Genomic DNA, 12,608 nt, shown 5'->3' on the forward strand with positions numbered 1-12,608 from the left:
AGAAGAAAGCGAGGCAAATCATTGAGGAGAACTTCCCTAATCTGGGGAAGGAAACAGGCAATCAAGTCCAGGAGGTAGAGAGAACCCTCCTCAAAATCAATAAAAATAGCTCAACACCCTGACATGTAATAGTGAAGCTTGCAAATTTCAGAGATAAAGAGAAAATCCTGAAAACAGCTCAAGAAAAGTGGTTCTTAACCAACAGGGGTAGGGCCATTAGACTGGCAGCAGACCTATCCACAGAGACTTAGCAGGCCAGAAAGGGCCGGCATGATATATTCAGGGTACTAAGTGAGAAAAAGATGCATCCAAGAATACTTTATCCAGCAAGGCTATCATTCAGAATGGAAGGAGAGATAAAGAGCTTACAGGACAGACAGAAACTAAAAGAATCTGTGATCACTAAATCAGCCCTGGAGAGATATTAAAGGGGATCCTGTAAATAAAGAGAGACCAAAAGTAACATAATCTAGAAAGAAGCAGAGACAGTCTACAGAACAGGGACTTTATAGGTAATAAAATGACACTAACTTCTTATCTTTCAGTAGTTACTCTGAATATAAATGGGCTAAATGATTCAATCAAAAGAGACAGGGTATCAGATTGGATAAAAAGGCAAGACCCATCAATATGCTATCTACAGGAGACTCATTTTAGACCTAAGGATACCTCCAGATTGAAAGTGAGGGGGTGGAGAACAATTTATCATGCTAATGGACATCAAAAGAAAGCTGGAGTAGCAATACTCATATCAAACAAATTAGTTTTTAAACCAAAGACTGTAGTAAGGGATGAAGAGGGACACTTTATCATATGTAAGGGGCCTATCTGACAAAAAGATCTAACAACTATAAATATTTATACTCTTAACTTGGGAGCAGCCAGTTGTGTAAGCCAATTAATAACAAAATTTAAAAAATGCATTGAAAATAATATAATAATAGTAGGAGACTTCAACACCCCACTCAGAGCAATGGACAGATCATCTCAGCAGAATGCCAACAAGGAAAGAAGGGCTTTGAATGACACGCTGGACAACATGGACTTCACAGATATATAGAGAGCATTCCATCCTAAAACAACAGAGTATACATTCTTCTTGAGTACATGGAACATTCTCCAGAATAGATCACATACTGGGTCACACATCAGGTCTCAACTAGTACCAAAACATTGGGATTATTCCCACATATTTTCAGACCACAATGCTTTGAAACTTGAAGTCAATCACAAGAGGAAATTTGGAAGGAACTCAAACACTTGGAGGTTAAAGAGCATCCTACTAAAGAATGGATGGGTCAACCAGGAAATTAAAGAAGAATTTAAAAAATTCATGGAAACAAATGAAAATGAAAATACAACTGTTCAAAATCTTTGGGATACAACCAAGGTGGTCCTAAGAGGGAAGTATATACCAATAAAAGCTTTTCTCAAAAAGTTAGAAAAGTCTCAAATACACAACCTAAACTTACTCATAAAGTTGCTGGAAAAATAACAGCAAATAAAGCCTAAACCAAGCAGGAGAAGAGAAATAATAAAGATTAGAGGAGGAATCAATGAAATAGAAACCAAAAGAACAGTAGAACAGATCAATGAAACTAGAAGCTGGTTCTTTGAAAGAATTAATAATATTGACAAACCTGTAGGCATATTTATCAAAAAGAAAGAGAAAGGACTAAAATTAATAAAATCATGAATGAAAGAGGAGAGATCACGACCAATACCAAGGAAATAAAAACAATTGTAAGAACATATTATGAACAACTATATGCCAACAAATTAAGCAATCTGGTAGAAATGGATGCATTCCTGGAAACTTATAAACTACCAAAACTGAAAACCTGAACTGACCATGACCAACAAGGTAATTGAAGCAGTTATCAAAAATCTCCCGACAATCAAGAGTCCAGGGCTGTATGGCTTTCCAGAGGAATTCAACCAAACATTTAAAGAATTAATACCTATTCTTCTGAAGATGTTTCAAAAAATAGAAAGGGGAGGAAAACTTCCAAACTCATTCTATGAGTCCAGTATTACCTTGATCCCCAAACCAGGCAAAGACCCCATCAAAAATAATTACAGACCAATATCCCTGATGAATATGGATGCCAAAATTCTCAAGATCCTAGTTGATAGGATCCAACAGTACATTAAAAGGATATTTACCACGACCAAGTGGAATTTATTCCCGGGCTGCAAGCATGGTTCAACATTCACAAATCAATCAATGTGATACATCACATTAATTAAAGAAAGGACAAGAACCATATGATCATTTCAATTGATGCAGGAAAAGCATTTGGTAAAATGCAGCACCCTTTTTTGATTAAAACTCTCCATAGTGTAGGGATAGAGGGAACATACCTCAATATCATAAAAGCCATTATGAAAAGTCCACAGCAAATATCACTCTCAATGGGGAATAACTGAGAACTTTCCCCTTAAGGTCAGGAACACGACAGGAGTGCCCACTCGCACCACTTTTGTTCAACATAGTACTAAAAGTTCCGGCCCCAGCAATCAGACAACAAAAAAGAAATAAACGGCATTCAATTTGGCAAAGAAGAAGTCAAACTCTCACTCTTCAGGGATGACATTATACTTTATTTGGAAAACCCAAAAGACTCAACCCCAAAATTACTAGAACTCATACAGGAATTCATCAAAGTGGCAGGATATAAAACCGAAGCACAGAAATCAGTTGTGTTTCTATACACTAACAATGAGACAGAAGAATGAGATATTTCAAATAATGAATCATGGAACACTACGTCAAAAACTAAGGATATACTGTATAGTGACTAACATAACAATAAAAAATTATTTTAAAAATAAATTTTAAAAGAGAGGAATGAGAAATTAAAGAATTGATCCCATTTATAATTACACTAAAACCCACAAGATAGCTCGGAAAAAACCTAACTGAAGAGGTAAAGGATCTGTACTCCAAAAACTACAGAAAACTTATGAAAGAAATTGAGGAATACACAAAGAAATGGAAAAACCTTCCATTCTCATGGATTGGAAGAATAAATATTGTTAAAAAGTCTGTGCTACCCAAAACGATATACACATTCAATGCAATCCCTATCAAAATACCATCAACTTTTTTCACAGAGCTGGAACAACAATCCTAAAATTTGTATGGACCCAGAAAAGACCCCAAATAGCCAGAGGAATGTTGAAAAAAAAACAAAACAAAAAACAAAAAACAAAGCTGGTGGCATCACAATTCTAGACTTCAAGCTATATTACAAAGCTGTGATCATCAAGACAGTATGGTACTGGCACAAAAAACAGACATATAGATTAATGGAACAGAGTAGAGAAACCAGAAATGGATCCTCAACTCTATGGTCAACTAATCTTCAACAATGCAGAAAAGCATATCCAATGGAAAAATGACAGTCTCTTCAATAAATGGTGCTGGGAAAATTGGACAGCCACATGTAGAAGAATGAGACTGAACCATTTTCTTAAACCATACACAAAGATAAACTCAAAATGGATGAAAGCCCTAAATGTGAGACAGGAATCCATCAAAATTCTGGAGAACACAGACAGAAACTCTTTGACCTCAGCTGCAGCTATGTCTTGCTGGACACCTCTCCAAAGGCAAGGGAGAAAAAAAAGTAAAAATGAACTATTGGGACATTATCAAGATACAAAGCTTCTTTTTTTTAAAAGATTTTATTTATTTATTTGACAGAGAGAGAGACAGGCAGTGAGAAAGGGAGCACAAGCAGGGAAAGTGGGAGAGGAAGAAGCAGGCTCCCAGCGGAGGAGCCTGATGTGGGGCTTGATCCCAGAATGCCAGGATCATGCCCTGAGCCAAAGGCAGATGCTTAACAACTGCACCACCCAGATGCCCTAAGATTCAAGCTTCTGCATGGCAAAGGAAACAGTCAGCAAAACTAAAAGGCAACCTATGGAATGGAAGAAGATATTTACAAATGACATATCAGATGAAGGGCCTGTATCCAAGACCTATAAGGATCTTATGACACTGAAAAAACAAAGAATCCAGTGAAGAAATGGGCAGAAGATGTGAACAGACATTTCTCCAAAGAACACAGACAAATGGCCAACAGACATGTGAAAAATTGCTCCACATCCCTTGGCATCAGGGAAATACAAGTCAAAACCACAATGAGATACCACCTCATACCAGTCCAAATGGCCAAAATTAACAAGACAGGAAACAATAAATCTTGGCAAGGATGTGGAGAAAGTGGAACCTCTTACCCTTTTGGTGGAAATGCAAGCTGGTACAACCACTTTGGAAAACAGTATGGAGGTTCCGCAAGAAGTTAAAAAATAGAGCTACCCTATGACCCAGAAATTACACTACTAGGAATTTACCCCAAAGATACAAATATAGTGATTCAGAGGGGCACCTGCGCCCTAGTGTTCATAGCAGTAATGTCTGCAATAGCCAAACTGTGGAAAGAGGTGAGATGTCCATCAACAGATGAATGGATGAAGAATATGTGTTATATATACACAATGGAATATTACTCAGCCATCAGAAAGGATGAAAACTTATCATTTACATCGATGTGGATGGAACTGGTGGGTATTATGCTAAGTGAAATAAGTCAATCAGAGAAAGACTATCACCATATGGTTTCACTCACATGTGGAATATAAGAAATAGCACAGAGGATCTTAGGAGAAGAGAAGGAAAACTGAATGGGAAGTCATCAGAGAGGGAGACAAACCATGAGAGACTCTTAACTATAGGAAACAAACTGAGGGTTACTGGAGGGGAAACGGGTGGAGGGATGAGGTAATTGAATGATAGGCATTAAGGAGGGCACGTGATGTGATGAGCACTGGGTGTTATATGCAACTGATGGATTGTTGAACACTGCATCTGAACCTAAGTGTGTACTCTATGTTGGCTAATTGAATTTAAATTAAAAAAATTCCAATTTCCCTAAAAAGCAATGAAATACTCTTTAAACACCTATATAAAAACCCAAAATGGCTTTCTGCATATCGTACTGGTTATGAATTATAATTTTCTTCCCCACTGCAAAGAATACATGCTATGATGTAAAGAATAGAGAGATAAAATATAAAAGATAATAAAGATACTATCTAAAATTGGGCTCAGTTTTGCAATAGGTTTGGTAGGTTTGAAGATATGGATATCACAAATTTTGAGGTGTTAAACTTTCTAGGAAAGGGAAGGGGATTGAAAAACATAATGCAACAAATGTAACATCTGGTGTATGAGCCTATCAGTCAGCTCACTGTGTAACAAACCATCCTAAAATCTAGTGGGTTTTTATTATTCCTCATTTGGATTGGTTGGACAAGTTGCTGATTTAGAATGACTAGGGTAGGACTGGGTAGTCAATGATGGAATTACTCACTCGTCAGGGTGTTGACTTGACCTGAGCTGGGGCCATGAGCATGTCTGGGCATTTGTCTGATTTCCAGAAGATTGTCACATTCATTTAGTGTTTACAGGGTTCCCAAGAGCAGCAAGACGGGCCAGCCCCAACACTCAAGACTTCCCAAGTTTCTGCTGCTGTCACATTTGCTATTAAGTCACTTGGACAAGGCCACGGACGAAGTAAAAATAATTCTTATAGCTGTTTTCACAAATAACTTACCACAGTACAAGACACACTTTCACCCTTCACCTACCTCTTTAAAGTTTTGCTAATGTGCACATAAAGATCCAATATAGCAGATTTTCCACTTGATAGTAAATTTGGATAATAATGTTTGTGAACTGTTATAGTGAATATTGAGTCAGTGAGAGTTTGGGTAGCAAGGGTAGGTGAATTTTCAAATGGAAAACCTGAAAGTGGCAGACTGTTTAAGAACAAATGTTATGAACACCTTTGGATAACTTTGTGTTGTACTTCTGACAGTTTCAACTGACATTTTGCCCCAGATGAGATATTTGAGCAGCCCTTAATTGGCATGGGTCTGTGATTACCATTTTATAAAGAGAACTTCCAGTGACTTCATTTATTAATGTATTTATCCATCAGTACCAGGTGTGGTGCTAATATGCTCGGGACCTAAAGAAGAGAGCCTCTGCTCCCTGGGAGTGTGTCTCCTGCAAACCCAATCTCTAAGTCCCTGTCCTTTATTAATCATTTTTCCATTTGACCCTCTTCTATGGTAAAGGAAAGGGAAAAGTGTTAGAAAGTAATTTTCTGAGTTTTAGAAGTTACAAATTGATATCATTAAGAAGCATAATTTTTCTTCTGTTTTGTCAAAGTGTTCCACATGCTGCAATAATTCATAGCCTATTTAGGAATCATTAAACTCTCCAATTATTAAAACAAATTATGAACATAGGCTCTCCACAAGCATGATGTTTTAAACTGAGGGATTCTGCACATTTATCACGTGTTACATTTATTAGTATTTTAAACACATTAATTTCACAGCTACTTATGAATTATATAAAACATTTATTTGTAAGAATAATTTTTTCTTCCACAGAAAAGAGAAATGATTAATAACATTACAAAGGAAGTTTAAGAAACATAAAAATATTTCCCTGTGGGTGGGAAGTGTTTCTTCAACATTTAGTCAAATGTAGACACAATAAAGCATCTACCCCATGCCCCACACACACCATCTGCATTATACCCTCTTGAGTGAGAGTTTGTGGCAGGGCTTCAGAATAAAGAGCACATCCCTCCAAGCTCTGCTGTCCCCAAGCCCAGAGTATCATGGTGTGCTCTTTTCCCTTGTAAGTATGTAATATTGGGGGTGGGGACAGGAATCCATGCCTCACTCTGCAAGCTGCAGCCTCATAGATGGTTTCTAATTACAGTGAGGCCCCCTTATCTGTGGTTTCACTTCCTGCAGTTTCACTAGTCCTTAGTCAACCTCAGTCCAAAATCAGATGACTCTCCTGATCTATCATCAGGTCAGTAGTAGCTTAATGCTATGTCCCAATGCTTATGTCATTCATCGCACCTCATCTCATCACATAGGCATTTTATCATCTCACGTCATCACAAGAAGAAGGATGACTACAGTACAATAAGATATTTTGAGAAAGAGACCACATTCATGTAATTGTTTTATAATATATTTGTTATAATTGTTCTCTTAACCTCTTACTATGTCTAATTATTAAATTAAACTTTATCATAGGTATACATGTATGGGAAAAAAACATAGTATATATAGGGTTCGGTACTATTCATAGTATCAGGCATCCACTGGGGTCTGGGAACATATACCTTTGAGGATGATGGGGGGAGGTGACTGTATTTCATGTAGAACTCAAACATATAAAGATCTTTCCAGTGGCAGGAAATAGAACATGTATAGAAGTCATTCTGTCTCATCTTTATTGCAAACTTAAGACAGAAATGAGTGAGATGGAAAATTACTTTCAACAGTGAAAGTCTAATGTAAGAAGGGATATGGAAATATAAAATGTTAGAATTTTATAGAAGGGTCTTTGTGCTTAATCTATACCAACCACCCCATTTTATAGATGAGAAAACTGAGGCTGAGGAAGGTAACCTCGTGTGGTTTCAAACAGGGTGAGCAAGGAGGGAACTTCTAAACTGGGAGTCTTCCTTTCACATTGCCAGTGGTTTCTACCACTAACAACTAGATTTCAAATGCTCTCAGCCATCTCCAGGGAAGCAGGTTTTGACTGTGTAGTTTAGAACAATTGGTACTTAGCAGCTGTGTGACTTGATGAGAATTACTTAATCTCTTACGTCTCAGTTTACCCCCTGAAAGGAAGAGTTATTATAGTCTCTGTTTCAGTAATCAGAGCCTGGAGGGTACAGAAGCATCTGCACCTCATAGGAGTGACTTTGGGTAATGTTCTCTACATCTTGCTATATAATTTACTGATTTCAAATCTGCATTTCAAAATATTTTATCGTGAAGGTGTATAATCTGTGTCTTAATGGGAATGGGTAGCAGAGACAATAGGAGATGAGGGGCAAAGAGGAGGGCCCTATCTTCAGGACACTTTTTGTTTTGCCATTTTTACATGTAAAAACAAACCCTTGAAAAGTTTTACTTGGGTCCCAAAATTCAAAGTAATTTTGACCCATGGAGTAACTGGTAAAATTCTTCAAGTTTTCTGAGTTTCAGCATTCCTAATATATGAAATTTTAAAAAATCTGATAATTTTAGGCTCTTTCCAAAATATACTTGGGACTTTATAGAGAATATTCTTTATCTGGTATCATTGATCACATTGGTGGGCCTTGGCCCTGCTTGGAGGAACATTTTCATCCTTTTCTCCTCATTCTCTCATCCAATGAACCAGTGTTAAAGAAAAGAAGGAAGTAACATGTATGAATATCTATGGGTGCCACACTGGTCATTCTCATATGCTGAATTTTATTTAAAATATCGAGTGTGTTTCCTGTGCAACTATAGCCTGTTACACAGTCAGCAATCATCATTGTGAGGCTAAAACCCTGCCATCAAGGAGGTTAAGGTGCCTACCCACATCATCCAGTCTATTCTGTCTGGCAGAATTGTTATTGTCTCATCCAGTATGCTTTTGAACTTGCTTGGTGTCTCTTGCTCCATTTATCTGTGTGGCTTACTCCTGCACCTCACCTAGGTTTTGGTTCTAAGTCACCTTCTCAATAAGGAAGGCATCACCTCCTTGCTGCATCCCACTCCCCTTTCCACCTCTTCCAAGGTACAGTTAGTACTGGCTAGGGAGTGCTCCTCTTACAAGCTGCTCTGGGTAATTTTGCATCCACAATATGTGTCCAGCATGAATCAACAGAGGCTGTGCTCTCAGAGCCTGTAAAGGGGGTGTGCTCTTCAAACACCATCCCCAAAATGCTCACCCCACTCTATTCACATTTCACTTCATCACAAATAAGATGGCCAGACATAGCCCCAACAGGGGGAAAGGGAAATGCAATTCTACCACCTGCACACTGGGAGGGCTGCTGCAGTATTTGGTGAATAGGACCAATGACCTCCATAATCTGTATCTAGCTGCCAAATATTGTCTCTCTCTTACATCAGGGGAGATACATCCTACCCTTTTCAAATGAGGCAACCCAAAAGGCCCATCCAGTCCCAGCCCCAAGTTCAAGGTTATGTGTATGTGTGCTGGCATCCACATTAATTCACATGGTTTTCCTTGGTCCATTGACTTCTTTTTTTATATAATAATATTTTTTATTATATTATGTTAGTCACCATACAGTACTTCCCTAGTTTTTGATGTAAAGCTCCATGATTCATTACTTGCGTATAATACCCAGTGCACCATGCAATACATGCCCTAGCATTATCTCCTCCAGTCCAAGGAAACAGTCAAAAAAAAAACAAAAAACAAAAAACAAAAAACAAAAACTAAGAGGCAGCCCATGGAATGGGAGAAGATATTTGCAAATGACACTACAGATAAAAGACTGGTATCCAAGATCTACAAAGAACTGGTCCATTGACTTCTAAACAAAAAGAAAAGCTATTTGACCTATCCCCACATATACAGTTATATCTAGTGTGATGGAGAAGAGCCAGGTTAATCACAATCAACCCACAGTTTGCAGCAATTCTGAGACCCCACTGGACAGATCCTGAGTGGGCTCTGTTACCTGGGAAGAAAGCATCTTCTTTGATTAAATTTTGATTCTGCTCCCAGGGTAGGACTCCAAAAGACACTTCTCCTTGGTTCTTGACTCCATTGTTTGAGAGTTTATTCTTTTTCCACTAACTGCTTTGGTTATGGGCATTGGAAAAGAAGACCCCATTAAGGTCTACTCAGTTTTCCAGGCTGCAGTCTTCCCTTTATAGATAGGTATACAAAAGTACATCTTAGTTTCAAATACAGATGTCTCTTCCGAACTTGATGGTCCTTTGGCAGTAGAACTCTCTAAAACCTAGCCAGCTTCTTACCTATTAAAGAGAGTTTCAAATGTGCATAACCACATTCACAGATCTTTTGTCAACACAATTCTAATGTCCACTAAGTGTCTTTGCTTTTGCATGCCAATGCCTCTCCCACCCTTTTGCTTTCAAATGGACTCTTCTTACTTACTCTTTTTCTTAAATTAAGTACAGGTGCCTTGGCTGTATCAGCCTTCAGTGGAAGAGTTATACCTTTGTCTCTTATCCTGAAGCCACATTTATACAATTAAAGATTTTACAGGGTGACAACTTAATCCACTTAAGGATTTTTATCAGTAGGTCTGATTATTTCTGCAAAGCTGAGTTTCAATAGGCTTTTAACTCTCAAGGCATTTCTTGATATGATTTACTGTTGGGGATAAGGAACAGTTGCCTGTTCTAACCCTACAAGAAAATGTGTTTGCTTTATCTTTCTTTTCTCTTTCATAACTGCTTTCCGACTGGCCAATTACCTTCTGAGATAATTTCTTTTTTATGTTAGCTTACCAAGCACAGTCAATAGCAGCCAACACATTCTAATTAATGTTACTTTCCCAACCTTTACCCAAAGAGCTACGAACTCATTAGACATACTCTGCTTTATTGCAGATGTCAACTTTGCCAAATATTTCACCCATGTGTGACATAAGCCACCTTGCTTCCAGTCCTAAGCCAACACTACGTGTTATAGATTTGTTTCAGCATTCTTTTTTAATACACTGATTTTCTTTTATTTTTTATTGAGATAAAATTGACATTTAACATAGTATTTGTTTCAGATATACAAATAATGGTTTGATTTACATATATGTTGCAAAATGGTCACCACAATAAGTCTAGTTAGAAATATTTTTTCTTGGGGCTCTTGGGTGGCACAGCAGTTAAGCGTCTGCCTTCGGCTCAGGGCGTGATCCTGGCATTATGGGATCGAGCCCCACATCAGGCTCCTCTGCTATGAGCCTGCTTCTTCCTCTCCCACTCCCCCTGCTTGTGTTCCCTCTCTCACTGGCTGTCTCTCTTTCTGTCAAATAAATAAATAAAATCTTAAAAAAAAAGAAATATTTTTTCTTGTGGTGAGAGCTTTTAAGATCTACTCTTAGTGACTTTTGATTATGCAATAGAGTAGTGTCAACTATAGTCACAATGCTGTACATTACATCCCTGGGACTTATTCATCTTATAACAGGAAGTTTGTACCTTTTGATTCCCCTCACCCCTTCTCCCACGTCTCAGTCTCCACCCCTGGAATCCATCAATCTGTTCTCTGTATCTATGACTTCAGTTTTTTTGTTTTGTTTTGTTTGTTTTGTTTTAGTTTCCACATATAAGTGAGATCGTAGGTATTTGTCTTTCTTTATCTGACTTGTTTTACTTGTTTCAGTACTATTTGAAACCCATTTTTATTTATTTATTTTAAAGATTTATTGATTTTTATAGAGAGAGAGTGCACACGCATGAGTGGGGGAAGGGGCAGAGGGACAGGGAGAAAATCCCAAGCAGACTCCTCACTTGCTCAGAGCCCAATGTGGGACTCTATCTCAGGACCCTGAGATCATGACCTGAGCTGAAAACAAGAGTAGGTCACTTAACTGACTGAGCCACCCAGGTGCCCCAAAACCCATTTTAAAATTAGTCAGTATATAACAGGAAATAACACACAGGCATGTGCCCCCACACACACACACACAAACTTCCTCTTCGTTTCTCTCTCTCTGTACAATTCCAAGTTTAGAGTCTGTAAACGAGAGACATGTGCAAAGCTCTGGAAGGAGATGATGAGACAGAGGCTATTATTCCCCAGAGGCATGTTTAGGCAGATACATGGACAGACAGGAGGACCTGCACTGGGGCCCTTCTGGATGTTGAGATTTCGTTCAACTCTGGAAGCTCCCACAATAACCTGCCCCCAGCTACTGCTTCCCTGGTGTTTGCTCCCCCAGCTGCTCAAATACTTAAGCAACACTCAGATTCCCTGTACATAATTCTTTCCACATTAAAAACTTGGATACTTTTTGTTCTAGCTGGAATCCTAACTGATACACTGGCCTCATTTTTCTGGTTGCTATGTGTGTGACCATCACATTTGCTGTGTGTTTTCACCTTAACTGTATGTTTAATTCCCAGACTAAAATAAACTCCATGAAGGGAGGGAGTTCTCTTGTCAGCGCAGTGCTGGGTCTTCAGTGGTTTGCAGGGCATGGCATACTCAGTGCAGCAAAGAGATGAAGAACGAATGGATTAGTTAATAAAAAGCATGATCTGGTCAGTTGAATTAACTACCTCTGAAAGGTTCTTTAACTGGAAATTCGGTGCGAAGAATAAATGTGGTATTTGTTGAGAATTACTGGACCCACACTCTTTAAGAGTAATTCATTATTATATCTAATATGTAAATGAAACTGAAAGATATAAAAACCTCTAACAGTCTGCTTTAGATCCTCTTTACTATGGGCCTAATTGATGATAATCCTTTAAACTGTGTTTAGGGGAAGGGCCTCTGAGGTGGTTCAGTCTTGGGACATTTCTTTAGGTATCATGGTGAAATTAGTCCTAGTCCACATCTAATGATTGCAGCAAAGCCTTACTCTGTGCTGGGAATACCAAAATGTTTCCAATTACAGAGGTCCTGTGAGCCTCACTGGCCTTCTGTGGAATCAGAAGGTGTCTTGGCTTGGGTGTCTGTCACCTTTATAGTTCTTTGTTGTTGCTGGTTTCTTTTCTTTTCTTTCTTTCTTTTT

General features: G+C 38.3%; 1 protein-coding gene across 2 annotated transcripts in view; it reads left to right on the forward strand.

The window, feature by feature from the left end:
* The window catches only part of GABRG3 (gamma-aminobutyric acid type A receptor subunit gamma3), a 721,008-nt gene that overhangs the window by 351,684 nt on the left and 356,716 nt on the right, over positions 1 to 12,608 (forward strand). The window lies entirely within an intron of this gene.

The sequence above is a fragment of the Ailuropoda melanoleuca genome, chromosome 9, assembly GCF_002007445.2.
Source record: "Ailuropoda melanoleuca isolate Jingjing chromosome 9, ASM200744v2, whole genome shotgun sequence".
Lineage (NCBI taxonomy): Eukaryota > Metazoa > Chordata > Mammalia > Carnivora > Ursidae > Ailuropoda > Ailuropoda melanoleuca.